General features: G+C 43.1%; 1 long non-coding RNA gene across 4 annotated transcripts in view; it reads right to left on the bottom strand.

Annotated features, from left to right (window-relative positions):
* Positions 1 to 22341, bottom strand: part of LOC142404943 (uncharacterized) — a 39579-nt gene that overhangs the window by 8595 nt on the left and 8643 nt on the right. For 2 of the 4 annotated variants that reach the window (XR_012774004.1, XR_012774006.1), the window contains exons 2-4: positions 19657 to 19716; positions 13247 to 13476; positions 12346 to 12822 (exon numbers count right to left, since the gene is read on the bottom strand). The exons of 1 other annotated variant lie outside the window; for it this stretch is intronic. This is a non-coding gene — a long non-coding RNA (uncharacterized LOC142404943). Of the gene's footprint in view, positions 1 to 12345; positions 12823 to 13246; positions 13477 to 19656; positions 19717 to 22341 lie in introns of those variants that run through there. One more of the 4 variants, XR_012774005.1, reaches the window with a different exon arrangement.

The raw sequence follows: 22341 nt of genomic DNA, 5'->3' as shown, positions 1-22341 counted from the left end.
TCTTCCAGGGACTAGCCTAAAAAGAGACTTGCTTCTATTTCAAACGATGCAGGCACAAGCTCCTGATTTATAAATACAACTTTTAGCATAAGTTTAAGTCCAAGCAGCCTAGGAACAACTAGCGTATTCTTGAGTACTTTGCTGAAAAGGTCGCATGAATCATGGCTGCAAGTACTGAGTTTTCTTTGAGAGAATTGTGTCCCATATCTGTCACGACAGAGGGATTATTTTAGGAGAAAAGCTTTCTTAAAATCAGGATTTTTAATTCAGTTAATACCTGAAGCTCATTAAAGAGAAAAGAGTTGCCATGCAAATAAACTATTTCTAGTGACACTATCAGTTTTGTCCCTTTAATTTGTACTTGCAAGAAAAAAATAGTTTGTTTCACTTGATGTTTATGCTATATAATTGCTCAGATGGACATTTATTGGCTTGCCTGGTGTCTGATGGTCTCTGAACAGCTAAGTAAGAGAAAGGAAATGAACAGGCTGCAGAAGTTCTGATTGTGAAACAATTGCTCTTTCGAAGTGTTACCATGCCAAGTGAAAATACAAGAACTGAATGTAATTTGGCATTGCTAGAACTTGTTAGGGCTTTTTCTCCTCTTAGCAGTATCCTCATGTGACAGGATTTGGTTATGAGGAAACTCCTAGAGCAATGCTGTATCAGGTCCGTAAGGAGTTTCAAAGCCCGTCTGAAAAGAGGGAGGAGAGATGGCAAAGGGAATGGAGATCTACAGGAAAAACACAACGAAGCCTGGTGTAGCTTTCCCAGTTCCCTTTAAAGCCAAGATGTACATGCCAAAACCTCCTCTGTGCCCTTGAATTCTCAAACTATGAAGTAAATGTACACAACCCTTTTTTCTACCCCAGCCACACAGAAGAACCTTTCTATTGCTGAATCCTATTTATATGCCTAACTAGAAAGCATAAAACAAGTTTTAAAAAGTACCCATTGCAAAGTACAATGGTATTTTCTGCAGGAATTGATTATCGTTTTTGTTAATTAGAGGCTGAAATACTAAATAATCACTAACACTATCAGTTGATGGGTAATGTTTGTGTCAAACAGCAAAGCTACTAACAAGCAGTACTACAGTTTCATAACATGGGCTTTTATTCAAACAAAAAAACCCCACAGGTTTTAGGATTTTTTTTTTCCTGCTGATCTTCTGCTGAGCTTATCAAGCTGAGCAGTCGTGGAATCAATCTCACTGAGGAGCTGCAATTTCTCCCCAATTCTCCCATGAAGCTTAAAATCAGGGCTTTGGCAGCAGCCCTCCCACCCACCCACAGCTTTCATGGATCCAGATATAATGTAATTTTATTTTTATCCTGTATGCTTTTACATGGAAACTCAGAAATACATTTGCACCGTCACATAGTGTCTATGAAAGCAGCAGGAAAGCAAATTCTGCCTTTGCAAGTTAGGGTACAGCTTTCAAATACTCCAGTCACCAATGCCTTTTAAGGGGGAAAAAAGGAAAAAAAAAAAAGCACCTCTTTCCTTGCTTCTTTCTGATAGCAGGTACATGACAAAATGGTAAGATTGGACCTACCTTCTAGTCTGCTGTTGATTCCCTTATCTCTATGGTCTATTCATATGGTCATAAAACCACAGGATGGTGGGGTCCCAGTTATTCCCCTGTCCTCTATGCCCAAGCGAGCTCAAGCATCCCAATTCCTTTTTAGCAGATGCCAGTCTAACATGGTTTTTAATACCTCCAGTAATAATGAGGTCTCCCAATGTATTCCAGCACTTCTGCATCCATAGCTGGAGGTTTTTTTCTGTGTCTAACCTGAATTTCTGTTTGATGCAGCGTAAGCCCATCATTTCTCTCCCATCCATCTTAGTCAAGAAGGGGCAGCAGCCTTCCGCGTACTTCAACACCTGCCATGTCACACCTCAGTATTCACTCCATTAGTGCAAGCAGACCTGAGATGCCACGTTTTCTGGAGCTCTGATCATTTTCACTGCTCCCCCGCCAATTACTCTTCCAAATGCGACACCCCAAACCGGACACAGTATTTCATACGAGGCCTTGCCAATGCTGAGCAGAAGAGAAGAAGAACTGGACATGTCATGCGTGCTGTAGTCCTATTTATATACCCCAGCATGACGTCTGGCTTTTTCAGTTTGTCTCCAATTTGCCAAGAACATTTGAATTCTGTTCCTGGTCCAGCACGCCTGCAGCTCCTCTCAGGTTTTCCTTGTTTGCAAATGTGTGAACGCAGTTGCTATGCTATCGTTTAGACTGTTAACGAAACCTGACCCAGATCGCTGACACTCAGCTGCTCTTTTTCAGGGTGGTGAAACATGTCGATACGTGGTAGGAAAACAGAGAAAATGTTATTTTCTTTTTTTAATCTCTGAGTATGCATGTTTTGGTACTTTGTTTGAAAAGGAATTACCTGCGGCAGACCTGCATTTTTTACATCCCAAGAACTTTATCAAAATTCAATGCATATACGTTTAAAGCCTGGCTTTTGCTTTATAGAGTTGGGTTTTTTCCCATTTGTTTTGCTTTGCTTTGTTTCTCAGCATAAAATGAATATGATCAAGAGAAATAGCCACCAAAGTCAAAGACTGGAGGGACTTGTTACAAGACACTTGAAAATTACCTGTTAAAACTAATGTCTGTTTGGTAAATATGTTCAAGGCTGGGAATAAGCAACTTATTCTGTAAGGATGCTCCGGCCCTCCAACAGCTGGGCAAGAGAGCAAATATTATAAGAAATGAAAAAACGTTGTTTTTCTGCAAACTATAAGAGAAAATTAATTGTCTAATAATTCAAATAGCTGTTTGAGAGGAAACCCGCCATAACAGATTTATTTGTAGGGTAAATAAATGTTTAAATAAATCGGGGTTGGTTTTAAATGCAGACCTGGGGTTTAAAAACAGTTGGGGCTTAAACGCAGAACATTAACGAACATTTGCTTAAGACATTTCATTAATCATCTCAGTTCATTATTCCATTGTCTTCTCTGACATAGTTAAATCAAACTCCCACAGAAAAGAGTTTAGGAGGCTGTGATGAGTTCTTCTCTTAAGTGGACACTGAGCTGTTGAGACAGACGCATAAACATGAAGAAAGCCTTTTTTTATCATTAAATTGGTCCTGCAGTCCTTTCTTTTAAGTATGTCTCTAAAAATGCTATGAACAGAACCTCCTCTCCTAACATGATGCACAACCACGCTGTCGACTGACCTTGCTCCCCAGCTGACTCCCAGGTGCTGTACTTGTGTTATCATGCTCCTAAGCTCTGTTTTTTGCCCTAAAGCAACATCCAGGTACAACATGAGGGGACAGTTCCCTCTGGAGACTGGTCCCAGCAGACAGGCTGGGTGACACTGCAGCAAGGCTGGACCCCCTGCCCTACTTGGTCCCAAAACACAGCCTCAGCCTCCTTCACCCACCCCTGCAAACCCTCACGCCACGCACTGACACGAGCTGGGTTTTGTGCTGTAAAACCACTGCTCTGGGGGAACGTGACACAGCCCTCTCATCACTCTTGATGTTTGGAGCTGGAGAAACACAAGAAAAAGCATAACTAGGCCTAAGGAGTACCAGCGACCTGCCACACATGGACGTGGCTAGTCTGTTCTAGAAAAGACTAGCCCTGAGCAGCAGGTTAAACCTTATCAGAGCAATAGGTAGGCAGTTTTGATGATCTCCAAACGGGAAATCTGTCAGTCTACATTTAGAGATCTGACCTAGACTTCACTTTTCTCTGGAGATTAAGAGTTTTAGGAATTTAGGGAATTATTTTAAGAATACTGCCTTTTTACCTGCCAAAATGTAGGTTCAAGGTGGGTGAGTAGACTAGCTGGACTGGTGAGGACTTGCCTAGAGCAGTGCCAAGTATCTGGGTCCCTCAGTTACAGGCAAAAGTGGGCTATTTGCAGATTGTCCAGAAAAAGGCAAAGGAATGTTTGAGGCCTAAATGCACTTCCTAATGAAGAAGGATTTATCCTAGAGAAGATACAGCAACAGTCTTCAAATATGTAGAGGACTACTCTAAATACTCATGTTTATTGATATGTGTTCTCCACACATGTTTACTGATACATGTTCTGTGAAGGCTGGACCACACTGGGATTAAATGGCAGCAGGAAAACTTCCGGTTAGGAATGACAAAAGACATTGTATCAGGGGGGATGGAGAAGCAGTTAGACAGATTGTCAGAGGAAACAATGGGACCTCCAACATCAGGGCTGCTTAATAACAAGTTGGATGAGATTCCTAAGGAATTAGAGTGTCTAGGTGATTCTGCCTTGGGAAGGTCTAGCTCAGCCCCTGAGGTCACATCCACGACTCTACCTAAGGTTTTATGAGGGTTGCCATGGGTGCATGACAAGTAGGATAGAGAAATGAGTACTACTGATTAAATGAGAGGCTACTCAGCAGCACATCATTGCATAAAGCAAGAAGAGTTCTTTAAAAGCAGGCAAAACTTCCCTGGGGAGCTTTAATCTGTGAGAATTTATCAAGTCTGGCAAAGATACATCTGCTTTACACAGCCAGCATGGAAAGGAAGCAAGACAAGGTAAAGGTACACTTCATGTTTAGGTGCCGGAGTGTGTCCAAAGAAGAGCAACGAAGCTGGTGAAGGGTCTGGAGCACAAGTCTGATGAGGAGCGGCTGAGGGAACTGGGGTTGTTTAGCCTGGAGAAAAGGAGGCTGAGGGGAGACCTTATCGCTTTCTACAACTACCTGAAAGGAGGTTGTAGAGAGGAAAGTGTCGGTTTCTTTTCTCAGGTAACAAGCAATAGGACGAGAGGAAATGGCGTCAAGTTGCACCAGGGGAGGTTTAGGTTGGATATTAGGAAAAATTTCTTCACTGAAAGGGTTGTCAAGCATTGGAACAGGCTGCCCAGGGAAGTGGTTGAGTCACCATCCCTGGAGGTATTTAATCCATGTAGACGTGGTGCTTAGGGACATGGGTTAATGGTGGACTTGGCAGTGCTAGCTTATCGGTTGAACTCGATGATCTTAAGGGTCTTTCCCAACCTAAATGGTTCTATGATTCTATGTAACCAGTGAGTTTGGACTTTAGACTTTCAACTTTCACAGAAGACTTGACCTTGAACCACTGGAGAAAGGCAGGTACTACATGCAGTTCACCTTACACGAGTCAGCCCACGTAAAAGGTGAGGGAAACATGTCCTTTCCACCAAAGGGAAAGTGCTCTTCAGAAGTGCTGGGCAGTGGATAAACTCTCCCTTTATATACACGTTTCATAAATTGTCTTCTAGGTTAATCAGTACTTAATATTTTCTCATTGCATCTCTCAGTGTAGAGAGAAAGGAGCGACCACTTCCAAAGCATCGCACTGGCTGGTGCCAAGGCAGAGCAGTGCCCTGCTTCCCTAATGAGAAGGGTAAAAAAAATTCAGCTTGCTTTCCTCTCCCCACGGGTGTTTAGCACAAACAAAAAAGTACCATAATCACCATTATTCAGGAAAACGACAGAATCACCTTCTCTAGTGCACCCTGTTTTTATTCTTCAGGGTACAACCACATTGCGTGTGTGTGTGCGCCTGCCTGCGCATGCCACATAACCGGGGAGGGGGGGAAGTTAGCATGCAGAATAATGTAATTACTCATTCTTGAATAGAAGGATAATTACTGTCACAGAAACCCACATAACTTGCAGATCTTTTTGTTCTTTTTAAGATGATAAATACAGTATTTTCCATTTTCTAACAGGATGCATCCTTTTCCTTCTGATTCCCCTTTCCCCCACTTAAGCTGAATTACATAGGTTTTGAATGAATAACAAGGGGTATCGGTTCACATATAGGAAAAGATAAGCGTATCTGGATTTTTGTAAAAATAAAAGTAAGTCCATGTCTCTCGAGTCACTGTGGTGAGTCACTGTTAGTTAAGAAATTGGGCTGTCACCAGTAACAAACTTCCTTCAAGTATGACTTTCAACAGCACATCTGGAAGAGGATGGGTAAAAAGAGGTGGCAGCAGAAAAAGACCAACTGACCAGTCACGGCCTAATACTTTTAAGATTAACACTGTGAATCTCATGTTTAAGAGCAACGATAACCGATGTGCATCTTGCTGTCAGGCACTGACACAGCATAATCTGAGGGCAGATGGTAGGTGAGGCAGTGCGAAAAGACACCCGAATGGCCGGGAACTCGCAGCCTTCGCCGGCCGACCGGGTGCCCTCTTCCTTCCTCCCATCCAGAGAGGCCTTTTGGAAACGGAGAGAATCATCACTGTGGGATTAGGGGGTTGTTTAAATGGGGAGATAGCTTGCAAGATATTCTCCTAAATAGCTTTATTTAAAGAGCTCTTTTAAGCCCTGTTGCCAACACTTAGGTAGGGAGAGGAATTTCTCTGGTACTTCTGTTAGGTCTAAATTTATATATAGAGAAAAGAAGCTGCCTGACGCTAGGACATTAGAGCAACAGGAGCAGAACAGATACTGGCAACTGCTTTAATGGGACTTCTTAACATCCGCTGACAGAGCAAGCCTGCTCTTCTTTAGTGCCAGTGGGGTTGGGGGGAAACTTTCAAAGCCCCCATGAGAGACCGGAGCTCACAGACATCGCTGTGTCTCTATGAACCACAACAGTTTAGGTATCGTCTGTTCTTACATCTAAAAAAAAGGCTTGAGACCATTCGTCCCCAGCAAATCCTCACTAAGGTTGTGTTTACATTGCAGTTAGCTTAAAACTAACTGGGTTTTGATGGCTGTATGACTGCGATACCACGATACCCAATGTGACCTATTTCAGTGTGTTTACTGGGATTTTTCTCCCACCTGTGACCTCTACTGAACTTTGTGCTGATTCAATGCCGCTGTTAGTAATAACCTGCTATGTCTGAATATGCCTTTTTGACTTGCTGCGACCCAAATGTGGACATAACCGAAAAAACCCGGGCCTGGGAAACACACTATACTCTGATTTTTTACATGTCTGGTAAACAATTCGACTCGTGTGGTGGTATTCTGAATTCCCCCATCTGAAAAAGACAACATTTCATCCCAAGAAAGATTGCTTTGCCAGTTCCAGGAACTGATACCTTGCTACAAAAGTAATAATAAATAGATGAGAACAGGCTACTCCGCACCCCACCAGAAATAGCAGGCTGCCTGCTCCAGGCTCCAATTGAAATTCCGTCTGTTTGCGATAGCATCCTTAGCAACCAAAAAATCGCACAAGACAATTCATGTAGGTGAGGTGTATCCAGGCAGCCAACATTTCAAATGCAAGCTTTTCTCGTGGGCCTCAAAAGCTAATTTTTTACAAAAATCTTGAATTTATTTAAAACTCCTATCCAAGATATCTTTCTCGCTCAGAGATTTAGCATATCAATGTTCCTGGGAAGTCATAATCATTGCTTTCATTCTATAGATTTCCTTGCCCTCTAACAACTCAGATTGTGTGTTGTCTCAACCATTCCCTTCAAGTCAGCTCTGACAGCTGAGTCAGACCAGAAGAATGGTTGAATTAAAAAGCCTGACAATCCTCTACCCCTTATTCAGCCAATAACCTCATTTGTTCATTGATTGGAAATTAAAGATGCTAGAAGTAGTTTTATCATTTTTGTTGGTGGTGATTTACAACTGCTGATTTTGTGCAAACCCCTATATTACTCATTTAGGACCAAATCACTGCGGAGGGAAAACAAGCAAGCCCATAATAAATTGCAGTAAAAATGCCAGAGAGGAACGGGTTTCAAGCAGGCAGGTGTATCTGACCGGTGTTCACAGCCCAGCTGAAGGTTTGCTCTCTGAAGTCCCAGTGTTGCACTGTTGCTCTTTTCCGAAGCTACGTGCCAGAAGGGTATTTGCAGGATGCCACTTCTCCAGCAGTGGGAATATACCAGTGGCTTCACTGACTCCAGGGAAGCACTGTGCTGCCTGGGGTGAAAACGAGTATGTCAGTCCCCCACCCTGCTAAAACTGGAGCTAGGGCTTGTGTTAGCCTCATTGTGTGTTCTGCTGATAGCTGAAATGTTCTCAGCGGTTCAAAATTCGTATTTTTTTCTCTCCTAATTATCCCTTAGCTTAGCTTCTGATATTGGAAAATTATCCTCTAATTCTCTTGCTTTAACCAGATGGTTTATATTTTTAAAAATTCTTGATTATACTCATTTTCATATCCCCGCTTAAACATAGTTAGCATTTGCTGACCTCTATCCCCCATTAAAATAGTGATGAATCGACTGCAGTCACTCCAGCTGTTCACTAAATATTTTCCACATTTCTGGAGTGGATTATTCATTCAATATGGGATTGCAACTTCAGTATCTGAAAGACTCCTTTTTTAAAGGCTCTTCACATTTATCCATCCGTGCCTTTGACATCTAAAACGTTGTAATGGCAAGATCTGAGGTACTTCTCAATACCAAACCATTTCACAAACACTTATTTTCTCAAGGTGGGGCCCAGAGCGGGCTGTGTTCTTACAGGCTACTCTGCAAATTGTGAAGGACTCCTGAACTATGTCTCAGAACATCTCTCGTCACCTCATGTTTGCTCCTCTTGTAAAAGATGAGGAATTAAAATGCCTTGATCCAACCTTCTGACAAGTGTATCTTCAAATATGTAAAAGATTTTCTGATTCACCGTCTCCACTTGCACTGGATGGTTATAACAACAGTTTGACCTTTGCTGATGCCCATTATCCCTGAATCATATCCAAACTTCTGATGCTTATTTAAAAACTATTATCAGTCCTCTCTGGGAAGCAATGTCTTTTACTTAATTTATGGGGTATATTCATTTCATGAAGTATAGGACTCAACCCTGGATTAGGCTCAACCTAATAATCCAGAAAAATTACTGGCAACTTTGTTATAGAAGAGCTGAACAGTAAAACATCTGATATTACACAGGGTTAATTATTTTTCCAAGCAAAAATGTTTCTTCTAATTTGCAAAATATTAATTCTTTACCTGAGCAACCAGAGTTCCCAACATGCATTTGAGGCTTGCAGACCAAAGTGTATTTGAGTTATCAGGGTTCACATAGCCTTCCTTTACATCCTTTTCTGATAGTAAAGATGGTAGTAGAATATTGATATTAAGGAAAAAGCCATCAAGTACTAGGAAGTAAAAAAAAGGACCACAAACTTGTGTTTAACATTAGCTCACTCTCAGACAGACAAATACTTTCTTTCCTCCACGGGACACAAGAGCAGTATATGAAAAAAACCCTGCATAAACACTGAGGGCATTTCTTTGGAGCCCTGAATAGAAGTGAACTGACAGAATCAAAAGACAAATTGCCCACGGGCACCCCAACTTTTCATCCTGCACTAATTGGCTGTCTAAGGGCCCAGAGGAGCTCCTCAGACGCTGTGTGCTGGCCGCCTCTCTGGCTGCTGTTCCGTGGGGTTACCAGCCTGCGAGTACAGGGGGGAGAAAAAAAAAAAAAGCATTTTTTGACAAAAGAGCAGGTGCTTACAGGAACAGCTCCCCGTTGCAGGACAGTAACAAAAGAGCAGCCATAGGGTGGATGCAAAACTGGCCAGAAAGCTGTGTTAAGAAATTAGTTATCAATGGTCCACCATCAAATTAAAAGGATGCATTGAGAGGGGTTTCCCAGGAGTCTGTCCAGTGTCTGGCACTATTCAATATTTGCATTATCAACTTGGATGATGGAATAGAGAGCGTACTTTGTAAATTTACAGCTGACTGTAAGCTGGGAGGAGCTGGAACTGATTTGGAGGACAGGAGTCAGAATCTGAATGAGCTTTGAGAAACTGGAATCGTCTGAAAAAAATTGGATGCAAAGTTCTACATTCATTTCTGTGTTTCAGCTGCATAAATACAGAGTGGGAAATGACTAACTACTTCACAGCTTTGCAGGATCTGGAGTTATCACAAGCTGAATGTCAGCCAAAGACATCATGTGGCAGCAAAAAAAAATCCCAACATGCTGGAATGTGTAAATAGGAGGGTCATCTGTAAGACACATGGAGTAATCCTTCTGCTTTACTTGATGCTGGAAAAGCCTCAGCTAAAGCATTGGGTCTAGTCACAGGGACTGATTTTCACTGAAGTTGGAAAGGGTCTAGAGGGGAGATGAGCCCTGACCAGGACCCTAGGAAAGGAGTAATTGGAGGAACTGCAGTGGCCAGAAAAGAAGACTCAGGGCACTGATCAACAGCTTTCAAAAATGTAAGGACCAGGGCAGGACAGTAAGTAAGGCAACAGGTGGGTCTCAGTTTAGATGATTTTCACTATCTCCTTGACATATATGGTGGATGCATCTTAGAGCAAGTCTTTTCACGCCACATATTTGTCCTGTAGTCACTATGTCTTTGTATACAAACTTCTGCGCTCCTTATATCATTTCAAGAAAAAGGCTTGGCTAGAAAAGCAGACATTATTTGTAAGACACTGATCACAATTTCATCTTGTAGTTATCTCATTTTAGACTTGCTTCCTTTAGTCTTTCTCATAGACATCTATCACATTCATCTCTTTCATCACATTACTTTTATGCTTGCATAACACAAACCCTCCTTCCTCCTCCAATCTCTGAAAGTCCTATTAATATATCAACTAATTTCTGCTAATTTTCCCCAGCCGTGGACTCGGGCATCATTCTCAAGTCACCTGCCTCCAGCGGCTGGTGCCCCGATCAGCTGCGATATATTGTTTCCTTCACCGTAGGGAATGAGAGAAAAGGCATCCTGGGAGGTCAGGTGTCCAATTTCTCTAACCCAGTTTATTCAGTTGAACTCACCACATCATGGTCTTCTCCTGAACACCTCACTACATTGCTGTGTTTGGATGCTTTTAGCATACTTTGGCATGTATAGACGACAGCACTTTCTCCTCTGGCACACTTCCAGGACCCAGAGCGTGCTAAGCATTTGCAGAAGTACAGTCCTGTCACCCTGCTGTGGTAGTCCCTCAAGGCCGGATTTGGTTCAATCCCCTGTACAAGCACCTCAGTTGCTGGTACATACTCTCTTTCCCGGCTTTTACTTTATGCTCACTCCGGTTAATAATTTACATATGGGGGGATATATGGTGATTGAAACACATAGTACGCATATTCCACTGGAATAACCTTTCTGTTTGGGATGGCGTAAGACGCGCACAGAGCAATGAAAAATGAAATGCCTCTCCATGTCCTCTTGGCATACGCTATCCCACCACAGGTTATCATTCCCCCAGTTCTCACGGCACAACAGAGGTGGGCATCCCTCTACCCCTTTCTCAAGGCTCGCACAAAAGCCTGGGCTTGCTGCTAGGCTGCCAGTGTTCACGCTGAAGGACATGGAGGAGAGCTCATGATCCAGTCTTCTTCCTCTGCTCTGTAGGCATTAGTAGCAAGCAGCTGCGAGGAAGTAAAGAGCTTGTGGACCACAACTGTCTGAACTTCAGCAGACATTTACTAAGTCAAAGTGTGTCTCAGCACTCCACCCCCCCTAGTTTCCTAAGCATGCCTTGGGCTTCTCTCCATCTCTGAGGAGGTCTTGAGCCCTCTTTGTCTTCACAGGACCTGAACATCTCTTTCATCAGGTATTCAAAGTCCACCAGCAGTTGATTCATTGCTTTGTTATAAATGTCTCTATTGGACTGTTTTTCCTGGTCTGCCCAAGTCAAGTTTTATTCAGGAACACCTGTTCCTGAATTAATGTAATTTAAATAACACCTGCTCTTGAGAAAGTCAGTAAAACACTGCAAGAATATCCAAAGATGCACTTAACTAGTTTGCCCAGCAGACTCGGTGCAGTACTAGTGAAAGGTTAGTAACAGAGACAGGCTGTGCATAGGGAGGTGCCAGACAGGAACAAAAGGTATTTCTGGAGGCTACACAGACCAGTGATGGCCCGTGAGGTGGCTGGAGGGCCAAATCAAATGCCTGCCCAGCTTGGTCCTGCTTCGCCTGAGGACCCAGCATCTGGCAACCCCAGGCAGAAATCTGAGTACCCTGGGGCCTGTAGCAGTACCCTTTTATGCACATGTAGCCACTATGGGGATAGCCAGATGTGCTGTGCAGCCTCCAGCTGTGCTGCTGTGTAGCCTCCACCCACCCGACACCCTTGCAGTAAAAGTTCTCGGTAGAAAAGACGGTCCAAGACACATCCTTTCATGGCTCCACAGGTCTATTTCTAAAAGCACTCCAATATTTCTTGTCAGATAATACCGGTCCAGGCTGAATTTTGGCTTCTTGCAGTACAGCCTGCGTGCTCTGGATATAGCAGTATTTTGAAACCGGCATTGGCAAGGGCACCCCTTTGGGTACAGCTCCATCAGGACTGCAACACATTTACTGTGAATGTATGGAAATAAAATTTTAAAATTAAGGCACTTCAAAATGAGACTGAAATCTTTCTTAAGAAAACTACGTGGCCTTTATTTTTTTAACTTTAATTTTCATGGAACACACTAAAATTAGTGGTCTATGAATAAAAGTCTCTCTTCAGAACCTGTACGTTGTTCGAGTTTAGTGTATTACAATAAATACAAAATCCTCGTAGAAAGTGAAGCATTGTAGTTCATGGGTTAAGAGAGCATCCATTTTCTGAAAGTTCAAAATTCAGCCTTATTTTATGTTTTAGTTCCTGCATATTTATACTTCAGATGGTAGTACGTCACTAAATAGACCATTTTTCACTTTATACATTTTTAAATGATTGGTCTTCAGCATTTTAACACTGCTGCATAATAAACACTTTTTGTAAGAAGTTCATCTCACTGGTTCAAATGGAGTGGCATTGTCTGCGAGGTCTCATTTCAAAATTATTGCACTTTTATCTTTTTCGTCATGCCACGAGAAGTGAAGTCCAAAATATTTACCTTTCTGATTGTCAGCCTTTCCTTCATAGCGATGTCTGAGTGAAGACAAAATAGACAACTTGTTTTGTTGAATCAATAGAGGCATATTATCACAGCAAGATCATAATTCAGGTGTACAATACCTGTATTTTACCGAGCACAAAAATGAAACTGCCATGTGCTGTGTGTCACAGCAGGTAACTAATATCAACAAAGTACCAGAGACTATGTTCAAATAATGTTGTATGTGTCTAACTTCAATCCACAAAAGCAAGGCAATTCAAAGTTAAGGCTTAAACTCTATCCATAATCCACTCTCTTTAGGAATTGCATTATGAATGCAGCTGAACTCTCATCTCAAGTCTGCGGCTACATGTTGCCACACAGACGGTGGGAGAAAGCAAACCCACCGTTATATGCAGATTCCTACTGATTGTTTTATATCTGGTAAAGATAGTGTCTACCAGCATTTGCATTTACTTGAGCCCGAAACCTGGGACTTTGGGGCAGGCTACGATAATTGCAAAAGGTGTTTGAGATGAGTGGGGTTTAGGTGACTGCATATTTCTCTTCGCTCCTTCAGGCACATTGGAGTTTTGTGATAGCGGAGGTGGGGAAACACCGATTTTGTGCACTGTCTTCTTGTGACAACAGGAATGGTCCATCTGCCATCGGTTTCTGCATCTTTTTGAACTGTGGTTACCGGGAGCCTGAAAAAGGAGGGGATATAAGTCCATGTTGAAACCAAAATCAAATGGTGTCAGTGGTATTCAATATTAAGAACCTCCTACTTCAACCTGTCATTGTAAGCAAACAAAAATACGGAGTAGGAAGCAAAACAACCTGTTTCCAGATGAAGGTGCAGAGGGAACCATAATGAACACAGCCATACCTGAGCTAAGAAATTTGTTTCTACAGTGAAGACTTCAGACTTGGAAACAAAGGTTGCTTGTGAAAACCAATCAACCCGTCATGACTGTGTGTTAGTCCTATAACCAAAATTTTTAGCCTCTGCCAAAAATAGCTGCTGCCAGATGCCTACATCTCCCACTGCTCAAAGACCGATTTCAGGAAATCAAATTCTGCTCCAGGCTGCCCCACTTCTCAGGAACAGGAGTTATTTGCAGCTTTCTCTGGAGTAGTGGCAGGCCTGGCGCTGGGGCTTTGCAGCTTGTCGGCAGGTTTTGGGGTCAGCGGGAAGGGGAAGGCTCCGTGTTTCCCATGAGGTATCAGGGCCTGTCGCTGTGCCATGGAAACACAGAGGATGGGAGCACCCGGAGCACTGCATCCTCCTCTCCAGCAGCATCTTTCTGTGTGCATTACCTGTTTAACTACTTTTTTTTTTTCTCCAGGTTTCAATTATTTCAAAGGTCTGATTCATTTAACTAGCAGCAGAAGGTGAACCTGTATGTCACCTTCTGAGTCAACAGTCAATAGCGCAACTGGTGCCTTCAAAGTTGGTGGCATTGCTTTCTAAGCAAGCTGCCAGGCCAGGCAGGACCTGCCCTCTGCTGATGCTTTTATAGCTGGCTCAAAATCCTGCTTTTCATGCATTATGTTTCTTCGCTCTTGTGTGTTTCTGTGCTCCACAAGGAATTCCCAGGTTCCTAGGCTGGATTTGCCATCATGACAAGGGCCCATAAACATCCATACCTAGGGACAAAGAAGCGACGAAGGGAGCTGTAACTTTTGCCACTGCCCTTGAGGACAGGCTGGGGCAGTGCTGGGACGGGCCAGCTGCACCAGCCCACGGTGCCCCGCGCTTGTCCCCAGGCAATTTCCTTCTCGAGTGAAAGCAGAGGGTCCTGAGACTCGAGTGAGTCTTTATCACATCAAAACGGAGTGAGGGGGCTTATTTTCCTTTTCTACTGAAAAAAGACTGAAATCTGTCCCCTTTCCACTCCTGTATTTGCAGGGCAGGGCTATGTGGTTGAGAACAGACGCAGGCAAGTCCTTACACTGCAGCACTTCCCCGCTCACGTAACCCAGCCGTGAATCCAGCAGCATCTGACACTCCAGCATCCCATCCCCAGGGTACGCTGGATGCGTGCCCTGATTTCTGAGGAGCACTCAGAAAAGGGTATCGCAGGGCTGAGGGGTCAGAGCAAGCGACACAGCCCTCAGCCCAGCGCTGGCCTCTGTGCTCCGGGCTCCTTGCTCCCCAGGAGAGAAGATACCGGGGAGCGGTTTGCACAGCCCTCTTCTGTCGGCCAAGAAGCAGCCCACGACTGACAGCCTGGCTGTTGCCGGAATAAATGAAGCTGTGATCTGAGCTGGGACAAAGGTATTACTGCAGAACAAATAAAAACAGAGCTAGAACTCCGTACTGCAGAGGTATTCATCCTTTGTATTCCCTCAAAGAACAAGCCTAATCTACTAACCCAAGTAGATTAGTAAACACTACATTCAGCTTTCAGAGACCTTCAGTATGTCTGCAGGGCTTGTGATGTGAAATAATATAAGTAAAGGAAAGAAATGGAGATTTTAGTAAAAAAAAAAACAAAACCAAAGTATTATAGCTGGTTACTTTCTCACTGCTGTGAGGAAGATCAGAGAAGAGTCTTTTGTGTCAGTTTTATTTTGAACCCATTTCACTGCTGAATATGGGAAGAGATTAGTTCACTGCTAATTGTGCCGTTGGTTTTGTGATTCTGTGAAAACCCCCTAAAAGTCTGCATGCAAAACCAATGAGGTAGAACATGTTTGACAAGCTTAGTTCCAACATGACCAATGTAGCAGGAAAAGATTTTAAAATCATTGCCTCTCTTCAATAACAATAGTACATACAAGTGTTTACAAGAGGATTAAAAGCTGCTTTAGCGAGTTGTATTAAAGATTCTTTTATCAGACAAGTTTTATCGAAAAACCTGTTGGAGCACTATGCAGCTAATCAGATGCAAACAGAAGCGGGTTATGTTACTGACTTTCTTTTACTCGCTTTAAAAGGATGCACGATGTATCTGTAAAATATACACCATGCGTACAATAAGCCATACCTATTAACAGCCTGCCCAATTACAACAGCAGCAAAAAAAAAAAAGCTCCACAAGCAACGACCCCTAGCACCTGGTAATTAAAATTGCTAATCACCAGCAATTATCTGGCACAGCTTTATAGCCAGGCGAAACAGTTTGACCCTTTGCCCACTGAAAGAAGAATGTTTGCTGTCTATTGATAAGTGCTTAGGCAAAGCCGTGTTCGGCTCACATCCATTAAGTGGCGACTAATAGGAAGTCAACAAAAGAGCTCTGACATCTGTAGTGGCCACTTCTAGCAGGCCAGGTTTGGGAGCACAGGTGTCTGATGGGCTCCTGCCAAAGACCAGCATGCAGGACACGGCGACTTTTTCTTCAAAAGCGAACTTGGGCTGCCCACGTTTCCCGACTGGCTCCTCTGCAACCAAAGAGTAAATGCAGGAAGTTTCCAGGACAAAGACTAAAATAATTACTCTTCTCGGGAGTGGGGGCTTGTTTTCAGACTGTCTGCACATATTCAAACACAGAGAGGTAAGAAGTCCTGTAGGCTCAGTAATTTAGGTAAAGATTGTTCTTTGGTCTATTTCTGTTCTTATTAAGTATTGAGTTAAAGATATATAAAAATGTCTCTCTAGTGTGCTCTTTAAGTCTGAGATAGAGAGTTTGAGATAATAAAGATTTTTTTTTTCCATAGGACACTATTATGCTCAAAGCTATAAAATACCCTTCCATTGTTACAGCTCCAGGAAGCTGCCGCTAGAGATTATTTGAACTACAATAAACAACTCCATTAAAGCTTCTGAGCTCACCAATGACTCGTATAAGGTCCTGGATAAAAAGATCAGATTTTTTTTCTTTTCTTTTTTTTTTTTTTTGAGAAAAGGAGAGAGAGAGAGTCTGGCAAAAATATTGCAAGCTTCTAATAATGAAATGACCTACAAAACCTGAAGGACAAAGCATCCCTTAATCACTCAGGAATGCAAATTGCTCCAAGAACAGGCATCAGCGGAGATTACGAAGCCAGGAGCTGCTGACATCCAGAACCAAACCTCTGTATCCTCATCCCTTCATTTAGAAGGGGCTTTTGGGGATCTTGGCAAGTTGGAGTTTTATCATGAAAGGAAAGGACAAAGGATCAGTCCCAGGGTGCATATTTACAGACACAAGCAATTTGGGGCACTCTGACTTGCACACACCATGCCTTTTCCTGCATAAGATCTCAAAGCCCCTCCATGTACATCTTTGTGCTGTGACATGTAAAATATGAACAGTTTTATAAATGGGAAGCAACACTGCTGGAATGATACTTGACAATATCTGCTAATCCAAAATAATTAATGAAGTAATTCAAAGCGTTCTCTCCCTTCCTAACTCTCTCTTAAGCCCACCTTCCAAGCTGCTTCAAGTTACTGGGGTTACACACCTTTGCGTGCCCAGAGAAGGGCAACAAAGCTGGTGAAGGGTCTGGAGCAGAAGTCTGATGAGGAGCAGCTGAGGGAACTGGGGTTGTTTAGCCTGGAGAAAAGGAGGCTGAGGGGAGACCTTATCGCTCTCTACAACTACCTGAAAGGAGGTTGTAGAGAGGTGGGGGTCGGTCTCTTCTGCCAGGTAACAAGTGATAGGACAAGAGGAAATGGCCTCAAGTTGTGCCAGGGGAGGTTTAGACTGGATATTAGGAAATTTTACTTCACTGAAAGGGTGGTCAAGCATTGGAACAGGCTGCCCAGGGAAGTGGTTGAGTCGCCATCCCTGGAGGTATTTAAAAGACATTTGGATGAGGTGCTTATGGACATGGTGTAGTGGTGGTCTTGGTAGTATTAGGTTTATGGTTGGACTCGATAATCTTAAAGGTCTTTTCCAACCTATACGATTCTGTGATTCTGTGAAAATGACATTATTATCCCATGAGTATGTTGTGAATAAAGCAGCCACAACTTGCTTCTCTGCACCATTTGCATTGATAAAGTCTGCATCCTGACTGGACACCTCTTGTCTGCAGAGGGCATCTCTCAGAACTCAGTGTAGCTCCTGTTTAGCCCATACACAAAAGTTCCTTGCTAGAGAAAGAGCAATGTTATGAGGGGCACATACATCTCACTCCAACATGGAGTAAAAATGCAGCTAGAGTTTACATCCTAACCTAGGAGTCTGGAAACACTTCTGGGTCATCCAGTTCAACCCAGGAGTTCTCAAAATATCTCTACTCTTAACCAAAGCCAACTGTAATAATTGAAATAAAATTTCAGATAAAAACATAAATGGATTAAAACACCCCACCTCTGTATTCCACACAGATTTCTCCCTTTGTAGAAAATAAAAGTTGAAGTTCAATTTTCTGCTTGAATTTTGGCACATGCATGAGTTATTCTCCAATTAGGTTCCAATTCTTGATCATCAGTGTTACCATGGGATTGCTGTCTACTGTTGTTTGTAAGCTCCTGCCAGTGTGAAAGAGCCGGATTTCTCTTTGACAAATCTTTAGTGAAGTCAGAAAAAAATGAAGTCACTGAAGATACACCTACTTACAAGCTTGGGCTGTAAAGTGCAAACCAAGATGAAATGATGGATTATAAATTATGGCATTGCTTGACATTCAGATTCTTCTGTCTGCATGTCTAATTCAATAATGATCCACAGCAGAAGAGCACGCTAGCAGATTTGTGTAGTCTATCCATCACAGAGTAAATTACATGGAATGACTCTTTGCTGGGTTAGCTGAGGTAATGAAAAATCTGAGGAAGAAGAGGAGGAATAGATTTTCTGACATCCTTTGCCATTTGGAGTCCATGAAATAGCAACGGATTTCAGAAGGTTCTGTTCAAACTGGGACATCATGGACACCCAGGTTATGAAAACATACTTGTCTACCAACATTTACATTGAAGAGTGATTTCTAATACCATCGTTCAAATCACAGACTAATGGAGTGGCCTAAAACAAGCCAGAAGATGGAGATGGGGAGCTAAAATGTGGCTTGTGTTACCAATCATTCAATTTCCATTTCACGTATAATATGTGCCTAACACAGAACGGGTGCACAAAGTTCTCCGCATCACCGCCGCATGGTAGCATTCTCTTTTCTCTGCACATAATTCCAAAACAAAACCAGATCACCCATTTCTCCTTCAGGTGAAAGCCTGGCTGTGCCCCACAGGTCAATGAATCTGTTCTGGGCTTCCTTGGAAGGGAGCTCCAGAGTCAGGAGTCCTCCACTGAAAACATCTCACTAGCGACTGCTAGACAACTAAACCCAGGGACTTCATGCTCAAGTGCCTGTTAACCTCTTCTGTCCTGGGGAGGAAGAAGAAATGAAGGAGAAAGATTTCAAACCATTCAACTGCTGGGCTCCATCAGGAGTGCTGGTGAGCTGTGCTAGCGTAGACGCAGCCCTGGGGAGTGCTCTGTCCCAGGGTGGCACGACTCAGGTGGCATACCTGCTAGTGCCTTCCCTGGCAGCTTGCCAGCCCCAAGGCTATGCCTAGGAAGAGGAAATACGTCGCTCTAGGAATTGGGAAGGCAATGCCTATCTGGCCGCACTTCACTCAATTTGGATGTAGGGTAATAAACACCCTCCTGCACTGCCAATGCTTTGCGGAAAGATAGGCAAACAGTCACTGAGAAAAGAAATCTCCTTTCCCCCAGGTTATATATATTCCTGCACATTCCTTCTTCAGCATCAGCTCTGTCTCGCCCAGATTAAAACTCAGTGAATTTGCTCATACCTCCCTCTCAAGCTCAGTCAGGCTTTTGATGGACAGCACTGCTGCTCCTCCTGGGCTAGACAAACCGCCACCCAGCAGCACAACGTTGCCACCGTGGCCCAAATCGTTTCAGCACCTCCCCTACCAGAAGCAGTGCACAGGGAATCACAAAAGAAAGAGAAAGGTGGAAAAACAGAGCCTACGCATCATATACCTGGGATGATGATTTTTCCCGGTACATCCTGGACTTTTGACCAGTCTAGGAGACAGGCTCCTACAAGAAAGGTACAAAATAGAAATCTAGAACCAAAAAAGTGAAATGGAAAAAAAAAGGAAAAAGCTCATCTTTAATTTAAAAAATGTTCATAAAAATAAATAGGTATTTTACCTAAAGAAGGATGGCAACATTTTACTGGCATGAGGCAGGGGACTGCTAAGCAGCTGTGGAATTGCTGCACCAGAAATCAGGAACCTGAAGTCAAGATCCCCATTCCCCATAATTAATTTTCACACTGTGTTAAAGTGATGGTCCTGTGCATCCCCAGAAACCTCTTGAATAAAACAGTAGTACAGAAAATTAATGCAGTGCTGACAGTATTTATCCTATTTAGTCAATATTTATTCTGTCGCCCTCATGTCTATCCCTTCTTTATTTATTGTGTGAGATGTCTGTGAAAGTACCGTGGCTTTTGCTTTCTTGTACAAAACTCTGTAGGAACATTTTAAGAAGTCCAAATACTTGTTAAGTGGATTTGTTGGTCATTTTTCTGATTACCTCAGGGGACTCGAATTTGAATAGCGCAATATTCTTCAGGGAAACCATGCCAGGTTTCTCTATCAGTTGTCAGATATTAGATCTCTGGCATGATGTGGCCTGCCCTTAGCCATTGCCCTGGCAGTACTCTACCTGGTACTGAAGGAAGAATGGTTTACAATTCCCATGGCCCAGTTGAAAGGTTTTCTTAAAAATATATGCCTTTACCATTCTTAGATACCTTTTAATGACAGAAAAGCATGGTTTGGTTACCAGCTCAGTTCCCTCCTGTTTTAGTTGCTTATGGTTGCTGAATGCCTGTTGAACAACTCTGTCTACTTAGCATGCTCCAGAATCTTCTCTTGACACCTCTTGACTTGTTTTACCTTTATTATTTGAAGAGGGATATATTTTTGTAATATCTTCTGGATGGAAGGCAGATACAAACAAATTATTTACCTCACCTGAGATGTCTCCAACCTCCTTAGAAACCTTCCAGCTTCTTCATAAGTCCAGAAGATTCAGCAACTCTCTGACTACATTTGTTTGCTCAAACTTGAAGTAAGGTTAATACATTGTAAATTGTTTTTAAAAGAAAGCGGGAGGGTCTTGGTCAAAACTCCAGATACTTTACATGCTCCCGTAGGCTCTGAACACGGAAACATAACGCCAGCCAAGCTGGCAGGGCTGGTGGTGCTGGTGCTTCCATTTCTGCTGTGCCCCATGCCACTCATGATTGTTTGAACTTAGATCAATGCGAATTTAGCAGCAAACCACGCCTTCTTCTGTTTCCCACACTTAACCTCTGAAATAACACCTTTTGTGAGAGAGAACGAACAAAAAGCCCCTGCCACCTAGTGCGCCCAAGTGCTTCTCTAGCCGGAGGTGTGCGCAGTCTGGCTCCTGCCAGGCTGAAGCAAGTGTGGGTGCTTGCATCCATGCGTGGGGTAGGCGTTGGACACCCAGGTGGCTTGTGGGCCCTAATCTCACTGTAAGAGTGAATCAACAGCAAAAGTCTCTGTGATGCTGGTATTACGTGAGCCCCGGCAGCCAGGCCCAGGCTTGGCCAGGCATCTGACTGCAGCTTCTGCAAGTCAGAGAGCCCCGAGCCAGCTGGGGCATGGATTTGGGACAGAAGGGGTGCCTGAGCCAGCCAGGCCACAAAGACGGTGGAGGACAGGACAGCAGCCTCCGTGGTTGCCACCTCCCAAGAAGACCATCTTTATGAAGAAGGGTGGGTTAGACAGATGTGAGGATGAGACAACCCCCAGTACGCAGAGACCTCGTATCCTTCCAGGCCTATGCACCGATGTCTTCCAGTTTACAGAGTTTCAAATCCCTGTGGTTTCTTCTGGTAAATGTACTCCTAGCCCACAAGGAAATGAAAAGAGAGCGTGATAGTGGATGGAGGTTAACCACAGACGGTTAGAAGTGTTGATATTGGACTGATCTTTCTAGCCCTCTAAATCTGAAGAGAAACTAAACTAGACTTTTCAGACTAGTAGTACAAATGCAAAAGTGTATTATTATCAGTGTGTCAGGCTTGGCTGTGACGTTTCCCCAGTACCCTATTAGAAGGTGGAAAAGAGCTCCATTAAATAAGAAGCATAGCATTTTTTTTTAATAAATTTTCCTATTGTAGGTTATTTCTGTACAATGAAAACTAAATTTTTGGCCACCGAAGATCACTGTTAAGCTGAATACCATGATACACTCCATTTCAAAGCATTAGGATAGGGACATCCTAGGCCAGTGGATGACAACGTGACTAAGTTTCTTCAGGGAGCTTAAATGGAACATTGTTATTGAGATGTAGTGCCCTTGCTGAGGGACATCATGAAGGAAACAGCTCCAGCAAACAGCAGAAAAGACTGCAGAAGGTGCTAAGAAAAAAAAAAGACAAGTGTGGAAATACATTAAAAACAAAAATAAATAAAAAATAGGATGTGGAATGGGAGAGACAGCCAAGAGAAAATGTTAATAAAAGGTATTGGATGAAAGCCCAGAATAGACGTACAACAAATACAAACAACTAGCAAATGTACACATAACAGGGTGAAAATCAGAGTCCATCCTCCCCTTGCGTGCAGAACTGAGCAAATAGAGCTACAGGAGATTTTGGAGAATGGCAGCTCTGAAGCATCC

This window comes from Mycteria americana, chromosome 1, assembly GCF_035582795.1.
Source record: "Mycteria americana isolate JAX WOST 10 ecotype Jacksonville Zoo and Gardens chromosome 1, USCA_MyAme_1.0, whole genome shotgun sequence".
NCBI classification, from domain to species: Eukaryota; Metazoa; Chordata; class Aves; order Ciconiiformes; family Ciconiidae; genus Mycteria; species Mycteria americana.
This window is presented reverse-complemented; position numbering and strand designations above follow the sequence as displayed.